The following is a 12641-nucleotide window of genomic DNA, read 5'->3' on the forward strand; positions in this document are numbered from 1 at the left end:
GAGCACAAATGAGTGAGTGAGGCAGAAAGGTTCACCTAGCCGAAGCCACAGCTGCCAGTGGTGGAGCAATTCAGCAAGTTACCATATTGATCAAAGTCAAAGTCGAGTTTATTGTCATGTTCATAAATATGTGTATACAGAGAGTGTATCAGCTACCACAAGAAAAACATAAATTAAAAATCAAAACCCATTGCAGTGTCAAATGGCCATAGTGTTACAATTCTGAGGCTGCGTAGGATGGCTGAAGAGCCAAATGGCTGGAAGTAAACCTGGTGGTGTGGGGCTTGAGGCTTCTGTACTCCTGCTGATGGGAGCTGTGAGAAGATGGCCTGGCTGGCAAGGTGGGGATCATTAATAATGGACGATGCCTTTGTGAGGCACCACCTCCTTTACATGCCACTGATGCGGAGGAGGGATGTGACGTGGGTTAGACCAGATAAGGAGAACAGCTTTGGTATTGGGAAATGAACCTGGTCAGGTGTCAGATCTCTCAGTGGGAGAGCATTTTGGAGATAGTGATAGGAACAGACAAGTTAGAAAAGCGTTTAATTGGAGTAAGGGGAATTATGAGGCTATCAGGCAGGAAACTGGAGGCTTAAATTGGAAACAGATATTCTCAGGGAAAAATACAGAAGAAATGTGACAAATATTCAGGGGATATTTGTGTAGAGTTCTGTATAGGAATGTTCCAATGAGACAGGAAAGTTCTGGTAGGGTACAGGAACCGTGGTGTACAAAGGCTGTAATAAATCTAGTCAGGAAGAAAAGAAAAGCTTACAAAAGGTTCAGAGAGCTAGGTAATGTTAGAGATCTAGAAGATTATAAAGTTACTAGGAAGGAGCTTAAGAAGGAAATTAGGAGAGTCAGAAGGGGCCATGAAAAAACCTTGGCAGGCAGGATTAATGTAACTCCCAAGGCATTCTACAAGTATGTGAAGAGCAAGAGGATAAGACGTGAAAGAATAAGACCAATCAAGTGTGACAGTTGGAAAGTGTGTACGGAACCAGAGGAGATAGCAGAGGTACTTAATGAATACTTTGCCTCAGTATTCACTATGGAAAAGGATCTTGGTGATTGTAGGGATGACTTGCAGCAGACTGAAAAACTTGAGCACGTAGATATTAAGAAAGAGGATGTGCTGGAGCTTTTGGAAAGCATCAAGTTGGATAAGTCACCAGGACCGGAGGGGATGTACCCCAGGCTACTGTGGGAGGTGAGGTAGGAGATTGCTGAGCCTCTGGCGATGATCTTTGCATCATCAATGGGGACTGAGAAGGTTCCAGAGGATTGGAGGGTTGCGGATATTGTTCCCTTATTCAAGAAAGGGAGTAGAGATAGCTCAGGAAATTATAGACCAGTGAGTCTTACCTCAGTGGCTGGTAAGTTGATGGAGAAGATCCTGAGAGGCAGGATTTATGAACACTTGGAGGAGTATAATATGATTAGGAATGGTCAACATGGCTTTGTCAAAGGCAGGTCGTGCCTTACGAGCCTGATTGAATTTTTTGAGGATGTGACTAAACACATTGATGAAGGAAGAACAGTAGATGTAGTGTATATGGATTTCAGCAAGGAATTTGATGAGGTACTCCATTCTAGGTTTATTGAGAAAGTAAGGAGGCCTGGGATCCAAGGGGACATTGCTTTGTGGATCCAGAACTGGTTTGCCCACAGAAGGCAAAGAGTGGTTGTAGACGGGTCATATTCTGCATGGAGGTCGGTGACCAGTGGAGTGCCTCAGGGATCTGTTCTGGAACCCTACTCTTCGTGATTTTTATAAATGACCTGGATGAGAAAGTGGAGGGATGAGTTAGTAAATTTGCTGATGACACAGAGGTTGGAGGTGTTGTGGATAGTGTGGAGGGCTGTCAGAGGTTACAGTGGGGCATTGATAGGATGCAAAACTGGGCTGAGAAGTGGCAGATGGAGTTCAACCCAGATAAGTGGGAAGTTGTTCATTTTGGTGGGTCAAATATGATGGCAGAATATAGTATTAATGGTAAGACTCTTGGCAGTGTGGAGGATCAGAGGGATCTTGGGGTCTGAGTCCATAGGACACTCAAAGCTGCTCTTCAGGTTGACTCTGTGGTGAAGAAGGGATACGGTGTATTGGCCTTCATCAATTGTGGAATTGAATTTAGGAGCCGAGAGGTAATGTTGTAGCTGTATAGGACCCTGGTCAGACCCCACTTGGAGTACTGTGCTCAGTTCTGGTCGTCTCACTAAAGGAAGGATGTGGAAATCATAGAAAGGGTGCAGTGGAGATTTACAAGGATGTTGCCTGGATTGGGGAGCATGCCTTATGAGAATAGGTTGAGCGAACTTGGCCTTTTCCCCTTGGAGCGACGGAGGATGAGAGGTGACCTGATAGAGGTGTATAAGATGATGAGAGGCATTGATTGTGTGGATAGTCAGGGCTGAAATGGCTGCCATAAAAGGACACAGGTTTAAGTTGCTGGGGAGTAGGTACAGAGGAGATGTCAGGGGTAAGTTTTTTATGCAGAGAGCGGTGAGTGTGTGGAATGGGCTGCCGGCAACGGTGGTGGAGGCGGATACGATAGGGTCTTTTAAGAGACTTTTGGATAGGTACATGGAGCTTAGAAAAATAGAGGGCTATGGGTAAACCTAATAATTTCTGAGATAGGGACATTTTTGGCACAACTGTGGGCCAAAGGGCCTGTATTGTGCTGTAGGTTTCCTATGTTTCTTCTGTGAAAGGCAGGAGTAACTCATAAAGACTTTTATGGGGTTTTGATAGTTTCGCGATTACTATGATTTTAATAAATGTATTTAGTTACAGAGTCCTGGCGGCTTAGAACACTATAGCACAGAAACAGGCCTGTCAAAAGTTCAAAGTTCAAAGGTTCATTTTATTATAATTGTATGCAGAATATAACCTTGAGTTTCATCTTCTCCAGATAGCCATGAAACTAAGAGAAACCATGACAGTCGTTGAAAGAAAAGACACGCCCCCATACAAAAAGAAATAATGCAAGACCTTGCAAACCCCAAACCCCCCCCAACCCCTTCCTCGCACAAGAACTAATATATTGTCCATATGAGAGAAAAAACAGCGACCATAACATCAAATCCCCAACACTCTCTCTCTCGTACACAGAAAAAGACCGACAAGAGCATCAGACCCCCAATCCCCAAACCCCTCCCTCACACAAAAAACTAACATGTCACCCACCCAGAAAATAGCAACAAGGGCATTAAACGGCAAATCTGAACCCACCAATCCTAGTTTTCCTGTAAATTTCCAAGTCCCATCAACACACACCTGGATCATAGCAGGCCTTACCCTTCTCTGAATGCTGAAATTGAGCCTGCCGTTGCCTGAATTTAAACTATCCAGCTGCAGCACAGGGATCAGAACAGCTGGAACAGCTGGCCAGATCAGTAACACATCTGGCATAATCGTACAGCTCTGCCTTGTGGGAAGGAACATGAAGAGGTGCTGCAGTTCCACTCCGTACGCCCATTTCATTCCTAATACACCAGGCAAACAGGCGTATATTTATACAGGAAGGCAGGATATAACCCATCAAACTCCCAAATGCAACTAACCGGAACCAGTTATCAAACTTCTCTCTGTAGCAACGGCCGACCCACTGATCTCCCTCCACAGATGCTGCCTGACCAGCTAAGTGTAACAAAAATATTAAAAAATTTGTTCCTCATTCATAAACCGGACAGGAACAGGCCTTCTAGCCCACAGCGTTGTGTGGAACCACCTAAACAGTAAATTTAAAAAGAACAAAACCTAACCCCTCCTACCTACATCGTATCAACTTCCCTCCATCTTCCTCACATCCATGAGCCTATCCAAACGTCTCTGAAAAGCCTTTAATGTGTTTGCCTCTACCACCGTCCCAGGCAGCACATTCCAGACATCTACCACTCTCTGAGTAAAAAACTTACCCCTCACATCCCCCTTGAACCTACCCCCTCACCCTCAATGCACGCCCTCTGGTATTAGACATTTCAACCCTGGGAAACAGATACGCCCTGTCCACTCGATCTATGTCTCTCATAATCTTATAAACCATAGATCTTTTCTGATTCAGCAGCAGGATGTAGCCCCAAACACTGTGCATGGGTTAAAGACTGTAAGAAGTTACTTAATTTGAGATTATGAATGAACAATGATGAATAAAATAGGTAAAGAGACAAGGTAATGCTTATTAACCAATCTTAAAACCACTCCACAAATTCAATGTTCTGGCGTCTGTTCAACAGTAGACATGTTTCGTCAAAACAAAATGATTAGTCAGGCATGGAAGTTTACGGGGGGAAGGCAGGAGAATGGGGTTGAGAGGGAAATGGGTCAGCCATGATGAAATGGACAACACAGTACATATAACTCACACACACACCACACATAATGTAATATTACCACAAATAATTTAGCAAATCATGCATGACACAAGTTAAAAAGTTAGCAGTATATAACGCTACCGGGGCTTCATATGTGACAAGGGCGAGGGTTGGCGAGGAGTTCAGTAGTCTTATGGTCTGGGGGATGATGATGTTCTTGACACAAGAGGAAGCCATGGACTGACATGTTGGAATGGGAATAGGAATTAAAATGTTTGACCACTGGGATGTACCGCTTTTGACAGATAAAGCGGAGGTGCTGGATGAAGTGGTCCCCCTTTTCCTTAACCATGTTTTGGTTTTTGCTCCCCCCCCCCCCCCCGTCTTGGCATTTGTGCTTTGTCGTGTCTCTGCTGACTAATCTCACCTCAGCTGCAGCGATGCCATTATTACACTGGGATATTGTGAAGCTGCCTCAGTTGTCTCTTAATTCAATTAGAAATCTGCTTTTAATCGCTCTGGTGGCCCGAGGGATGTAAATAGCTGCTGGTTGTGTTTTTCACCAAAACTGTTGTACCCATTTTGCAGTTTTGTTCTACCCACTTTAAATGTTGCGGCTCTTTCGAACTCTGGTTAGACCACTTTTGCAATATTGTGTTCAGTTCTGGTTGCCTTGTTATAGGAAGGACGTGGAGAGGGTTCAGAGGAGATTGACCAGGATGCTGCCTGGATTAGAGAGGGTGCAGAGGAGATTGACCAGGACACTGCCTCGATTGGAGAGGGTGCAGAGGAGATTTACCGGGATGCTGCCTGGATTGGAGAGGGTGCAGAGGAGATTTACCAGGATGCTGCCTGGATCAGAGAGCATGTCTTATGAGGATAGGCTGAGTGAACCAGGGCATTTCTCTTTGGAGTGAAGGAGGATGAGAGGTGTGTAACGGGTATAAATAGAGTGGACAACCAGAGACTTTATCCCAAGGCGAAATGGTTAATACAACAGGGTTGAAGTTTAAAAGTTCAAGTTCAAAGTAATTTTTATTATGAGAGTACATATACGTCACCATATACAACCCTGAGGGCATACTCAGCAAATCAATAGGCAATAGGTGCAGAAGTAGACCATTCGGCCCTTCAAGCCTGCACCGCCATTCTGAGATCATGGCTGATCATCTACTATCAATACCCGGTTCCAGCCTTGTCCCCTTATCCCTTGATTCCCCTAACCATAAGATACCTATCTAGCTCCTTCTTGAAAGCATCCAGAGAATTGGCCTCCGCTACCTTCCGAGGCAGTGCATTCCAGACCCCCACAACTCCCTGGGAGAAGAAGTTTTTCCTTAACTCTGTCCTAAATGACCTACCCCTTATTCTCAATCCATGCCCTCTGGTACTGGACTCTCCCAGCATCTGGAACATATTTCCTGCCACTATCTGCCCGTTGAGCGGGCAGCGGAGTCCGTGGAAGCAGAGTCCTGGGCTTCGGCGTAAGGGGACTTCGGTAAGCCTGTGTGATTGCTCGCTGAGGGGAAGAAGGTAAGGTCGCTAGGTGCTTTTTAGACATTCTATTAATCCAGTTCAGGTATGGGGGAGACAGTCAGAGCAGTGGTGTGCTCCGTATGCAGTATGTGGGAGGTCAGGGTCAACACAGTTGTCCCTGATGACCACACCTGCAAAAGGTGCGTCCAGCTGCAGCTCCTATCAGCCCGAGTTAGGGAGTTGGAGCAGGAGCTGGATGAACTACGGATCATTCGGGAGGCGGAGGCAGAGATAGATAGGAGTTATCAGGAGGTAGTCACACCAAAAAACCAAGAAGTAGGCAGATGGGTGACGGTCCAGAGAGGCAGGGGGAGCAGGCAGAGAGAGCAGAGCACCCCTGCGGCCATTCCCATTAACAATAAGTATACTGTACTGGATACTGTTGATGGGGATGACCTACCAGGAATGAGTTGTAGTGGTCCTGCCTCTGGCACAGAGGTTGAACCCTCAACTAGAAAGGGGAGGAGGGAAGAGAAGAGAGCGATAGTTTTAGGGGACTCTATAGTTAGGGGGGCAGATAGGAGATTTTGTGGGGCAGATCGGGAGTCTCGGATGGTATGTTGCCTCCCTGGTGCCAGGGTCCGGGACATCTCAGATCGGGTGCAGGCTATTCTTGAGAGTGAGGGCATGAACCCAGATGTAGTGGTCCATGTAGGGACCAATGATGTAGGTAAGGTGAGTGAGGGGGTCCTGCTTAGAGAGTTCAGGGAGTTAGGAGTGAATCTCGGGATTGCTACCTGTGCCACGTGAGAGTGAGGCGAAGAATAGAATGATTATGCACATTAATACGAGGCTGAGAGCATGGTGCAGGAAGGAAGGGTTCAGGTTTTTGGATAATTGGTCTTTGTTCCAGGGACATTGGGATCTGTTTCGAAGGGATGGTCTACATCTGAACCGGAGGGGTACTAACATTCTTGCAGGAGTATTTGCCAGTGCTGCTCGGGGGGGTTTAAACAAGATGTGCAGGGGGCAGGGATCCAGATCCAGAGGGTTGGTCAGAAGGTGCATGGGGTTAAATGTGTACAAGGTTTGGGTGATCTTGAGCAGGTCATCAAAATTCAGGGTGCAATTTGCCCGATGAAAGTTCAAGGAGTTGGGTTAGGTACAGTAGACAGTGTTTTAAGCAAAGAGAGGAGGAATGGGCTAAGAATTCTATACTTGAATGCGCGTAGTGTCAGAAATAAGACAGATGAGCTTGAAGCTCAGATGAAAATGGGGAACTACGATATTGTTGGGATAACGGAGACATGGCTGCAAGGGGATCAGGCCTGGGAATTGAGTGTACCAGGGTATACGTGCTATCGTAGAGACAGAAATATGGGAAGAGGGGGTGGGGTGGCCCTGTTGGTGAGGAATGAGATTCAGTCCTTAGCAAGAGGTGACTTGGGAACAGGGGAAGTAGAGTCTGTGTGGATTGAGCTGAGGAACAGTAAGGGTAAAAAGACCCTAATGGGTGTTGTGTACAGGCCCCCAAACAGTAGCGTGGATATTGGGTACAAGTTGATTAGGGAGTTAACATTGGCATGTGCTAAAGGTAATGCAGTCGTTATGGGAGATTTCAACATGCAGGTGGACTGGAAGAATCACGTAGGTGCTGGACCCCAGGATAGGGAGTTTGTGGAGTGTCTAAGGGATGTATTTTTGGAACAGCTTGTGCTTGAGCCAACCAGGAACGAGGCTATTTTGGACTTGGTGATGTGTAATGAACAGGAATTGATAAGTGATCTTGAAGTAAAGGAGCCATTAGGAAGTAGTGATCATAACATGATAAGTTTTTATCTACAATTTGAGAGGGATAAGGGCAGATCAGAAGTGTCAGTGTTGCAATTAAATAAAGGAGACTACAGAGCCATGAGGGAAGAGCTGACCAAAGTTAAATGGGCGGATGCCCTGGCAGGAAAGACAGTGGATCAGCAGTGGCAGATATTCTTGGGCATAATACAAAAGATGCAAATGCAGTTTATTCCAATGAGAAGGAAGGATTCAAAGAGGGGGAAGGGGCCACAGTGGTTGACAAAGGAAGTCAGAGATTGTATAGCATTAAAGAAAAAGAAGTATGACAGGGCTAAGATGAGTGGGAATACAGATGATTGGGAAAGTTTTAAGGAACAGCAGATCTTAACTAAAAAAGCAATACGGAGAGAAAAAATCAGGTATGAGCTCAGTCTAGCCAGGAATATAAAAGGGGATAGCAAAAGCTTTTTTAGCTATGTGAAGAGAAAGAAGATAGTTAAGAACAATGTTGGCCCCTTGAAGAATGAATTGGGAGAAATTGTTATGGGAAACAGGGAAACAGAATTTAATGCGTACTTTAGATCTGTCTTCACCAGGGAGGACACAAGCAATCTCCCAGATGTATGGATGGGCCAGGGTCATAAGATATCAGAGGAATTGAGACAGATTGACATTAGGAAAGAAACTGTGATGAGTAGACTGGTAGGACTGAAGGCTAATAAATCCCCGGGTCCAGATGGTCTGCATCCGAGGGTTCTAAAAGAGGTGGCTCAGGAAATTGCGGATGCATTGGTAATCATTTTCCAGTGTTTCTTAGATTCAGGATCAGTTCCTGAAGATTGGAGAGTGGCTAATGTTGTCCCACTTTTCAAGAAGGGAGGGAAGGAGAAAATGGAGAACTATCGCCCTGTTAGCCTAACGTCAGTCGTGGGGAAGATGCTTGAGTCCATTATTAAGGACGAAATAGTGGCATATCTAGATGGCAGAAATAGGATTAGGCCGAGCCAGCATGGATTTACCAAGGGCAAATCATGCTTGACTAATCTGTTGGAGTTTTTTGAGGGTGTAACAAGGATGTTAGATGAGGGTAAGCCAGTAGATGTTGTGTACCTAGATTTTCAGAAGGCATTCGATAAGGTGCCACATAGGAGATTGGTGAGTAAAATCAGAGCTCATGGCATTGGGGGCAGGGTTTCAACATGGATAGAAAACTGGTTGGCAGATAGAAAGCAAAGGGTAGCAGTGAATGGGTGCTTCTAAGACTGGCTGGAGGTGACTAGTGGGGTACCACAGGGCTCTGTATTGGGACCACAGCTCTTTACGATTTATGTCAATGATTTAGATGAGGGCATTGAAAACTATATCAGCAAGTTTGCTGACGATACTAAACTGGGTGGCAGTGTGACATGCGAAGAGGACGTTAGGAGAATACAGGGAGACTTGGATAGGCTGAGTGAGTGGGCAGATACTTGGCAGATGTCATTCAATGTGAATAAATGTGAAGTTATCCACTGTGGAAGCTGGAACAAGAGGGCAGAGTATTGTCTGAACGGTGTCGAGTTAGGTAAGGGAGAAATGCAAAGAGACCTAGGAGTCCTAGTTCATCAGTCAATGAAGGTGAATGAGCAAGTGCAACAGGCAGTGAAGAGGGCAAATGGAATGTTGGCCTTTGTTACAAGGGGAATTGAATACAAGAGCAAGGATGTTCTTTTGCATTTGTACAGGGCCCTGGTGAGACCACACCTGGAATATTGTGTACAGTTTTGGTCTCCAGGTTTAAGGAAGGACATTCTGGCAGTTGAGGAAGTGCAGCGTAGATTCACTAGGTTGATTCCTGGGATGGCAGGGCTGTCTTACGCAGAGAGATTGGAGAGATTGGGCTTGTACACGCTGGAATTGAGGAGATTGAGAGGGGATCTGATTGAAACGTTTAAGATAATTAAAGGATTTGATAGGATTGAGGCAGGAAATATGTTCCAGATGTTGGGAGAGTCCAGTACCAGAGGGCATGGATTGAGAATAAGAGGTCAGTTATTTAAAACAGAGTTGAGGAAGAGCTTCTTCTCCCAGAGAGTTGTGGAGGTGTGGAATGCACTGCCTCGGAAGACGGTGGAGGCCAATTCTCTGGATGCTTTCAAGAAGGAGCTGGATAGATATCTGATGGATAGGGGAATCAAGGGATATGGAGACAAGGCAGGGACTGGGTATTGATAGTGAATGATCAGCCATGATCTCAGAATGGCGGTGCAGACTGGAGGGGCCGAATGGTCTACTTCTGCACCTATTGTCTATTGTCTATTATCTATTGTCTATCTTGTCCAATCCCTTAATAATCTTATATGTTGCAATCAGATCCCCTCTCAATCTCCTTAATTCCAGCATGTACAAGCTCAGTCTATAGCATAGTAACTATAACAGGATCAATGAAAGATCAACCAGAGTGCAGAAGCCAACAAGCTGTGCAAATGCAAATATAAATAAATTGCAATAAATAACAAGAACATGAAATAATGAGATAAAGAGCCCTTAAACTGAGATCATTGGTTGTGAAAACATCTCAATGGGCAAGTGAGTGTGTAGTTATCACCTTTTGTTCAAGAGCCTGATGGGTGAGGGGTAGTAACTGATCCTGGACCTGGTGGTGTGGGTCCTGAGGCTCTTGTACCTTCTACCTGATGGCAGCAGAGAGAAAAGAGCGTGGCTTGAGTGGTGGGGGTCTCTGATGGTTGCTGTTTTCCTGTGACAGGGTTTTATTAAAGTGTTTGAGGAAAGTATACTGGGGAGATAGTTTTTGTTTACACAGAGAGTGGTGGGTGCATGAATGCCCTGCCAGGTGTGGTAGTAGAGGCAGATACATTAGGGACGTTTAAGAGACTCTTAGGTACATGGATGATAGAAAAATGGAGGACTATGAGGAAGGGAAGCGTTAGATTGATCTTGGATTAGGTTATGACATCAGCACAACATTGTCAGCCGAAGGGTCAATACTGTTCTGTGCTGTATGTTCCGTGTTCTAAATAGAACTAAATCCAATATTTGTTGGATGTTCTTGTGGCATGAAGTTCCCTAGATTCTCCAGAGCATCACCAGGAACTTATGGAACTTTCTGCAACTTTCCTTTAACGCAAGTTCCATATTGCCCTGTTTCTGGCAATGCTCCAATCATAGACGAGCTTTGTGTCTTCACAACTTCTGATTGGCTCAAGGGGAGGAAGGGGGGCCAATTGTGAGAGCATGTTGCGATGGTGGGAAGGAAGGCACCATCCTATTGGCTCCCAAAAGCTGTCAATCATTAAGTTGTTTTGGCATTTCCCAGGGTAATCCGGCTGCCACTGCCCAGTGATGATGGAGTGTTCATTGGCTGGAAGGCAGGGTTCTTCACTGGGATGTGGTTCCCGTTGTGTCCTGGCCAATGACTTCACAGAAATAATTACTAATTTATTATATTGTCATGTGTACCAGGGTACATTTTTTACATGTGATCCACGGAGATCAATACAAATGCAAGTACATTGATGGAAATAACTCGTAAAATGTGTAGCTTGTGAGGTTGAGTTGCTCTCCAATCTTGGCAATCCATTTGCAAACATTTCATCACCATACAAGGAAACATCATCAGTGCACCAAGACTGGAGAACACTTCAATGCAACAAAGTACATTAAGGTAGAACAAGGTAAAACAGAATGCAGAATAAAGTACAGAGAATGTGTATTGCAGACAGAAAATATGGTGTGAGTGTCACGAGAAGGTGGATTGTGAGGTCATGAGTCCATTTTATTCTTGTTGCTCTTGCTGCCCACTTTTACTGTGCAAAATTACAAAAAGCAGGGCAGAAGCTGCTCCTGAGCCTGGTGGGACGTGTTTTCAGGCTTCTGTATCTTCTGCCCGATGGGAGGGGGAGAAGAGAAAATATCTGGGGTGGGGGTCTTTGATGATGCGGGCTGCTTTACTGAGGCAGCGAGAGGTGTAGACAGAAACCATGGAGGGGAGGGCTGGTTCCAGTTATGGACTGAGCTGTGCCCACAACTTGCTACAGAATGGAGAATCCCATGAATATGTCAATTCTGGCTGAGCTAGAAGCTGTGTGGGGCAGAAGTGGATAATTGTCTCCAAAAAGTAATTGATCCTTCACTGGAGGGTATTCAATCCCATTCAAATATGTTTTAAATATCGGCTGGTTGAAAATGGAATGGTAATCTGTAATCTGCATGTTGCCGTGGAAACCTGACTGAGGCCTTGAAGGCTTCACCCAGGCCTTGGGATGGAGGATGCCTTTGGTGTTGTGGGAGTTGAAGTAGCTGATGAGGCTAATCAAAGTCAAAGCAGAACTGTACGTATATGTTACCATACAGTACCTGAGGTTCATTTTCTTACAGGGATTTGCAGGAAAACAAAATAATAAAACAGAATTTGTGAAGATCTGTATACAGAAGGATTGACAAACAACCAGTGAGCAAAAAAAAGGCCTGTTTTGTAAATAAATAAATAAAACTGAGGACACGAGTTGTAGGTTCCTTGAAAGTGAGTCTTTAGGTTGAGGAGTTAGTTCAGTGTTGGGGTGAACTCCTCTAGTTCGGGAGCCAGCTGCTGTAAGGTGATAACCTAACCTAACCTAAACCTAAGGCTGTTGTACCTCCTGCCCGATCATAGTAGTGAGAAGAGAGCATGGCTTGGATGGTAGGGGGTCCTTGTCCATGGATGCTGCTCTCTTGTCGCAGTGTATTCAATGGTAGGGAGAGCCTTACCAGTGACGAATGGGGCTGTCCGCCACTCCCTGTAGCCTTTTCTGTTCCAGGACATTGTTGTCGCCATCGCTCTTCTCCCCCCGCCCCCACCCCCACTAGGGCTGGTGGTGGGCTGCTTGTGAGGTGGCCTGCTCCTTCTGCTCCGTACCAGCTCATGCCCTGAGGTCTTCAATCTTCCATTCTGGGTAGTCTTGGGCCAGAAATTTCCAAGAGACAGCAGGGTGCCACAGGACCCCTATGTGCTACCTGCATCGAACTAAGGTTAAACAGACCCAACACAGGCTGCAAATGAGGCCAAGTAGTTA

This window comes from Hypanus sabinus, chromosome 11, assembly GCF_030144855.1.
Source record: "Hypanus sabinus isolate sHypSab1 chromosome 11, sHypSab1.hap1, whole genome shotgun sequence".
In the NCBI taxonomy this organism is placed as follows: domain Eukaryota; kingdom Metazoa; phylum Chordata; class Chondrichthyes; order Myliobatiformes; family Dasyatidae; genus Hypanus; species Hypanus sabinus.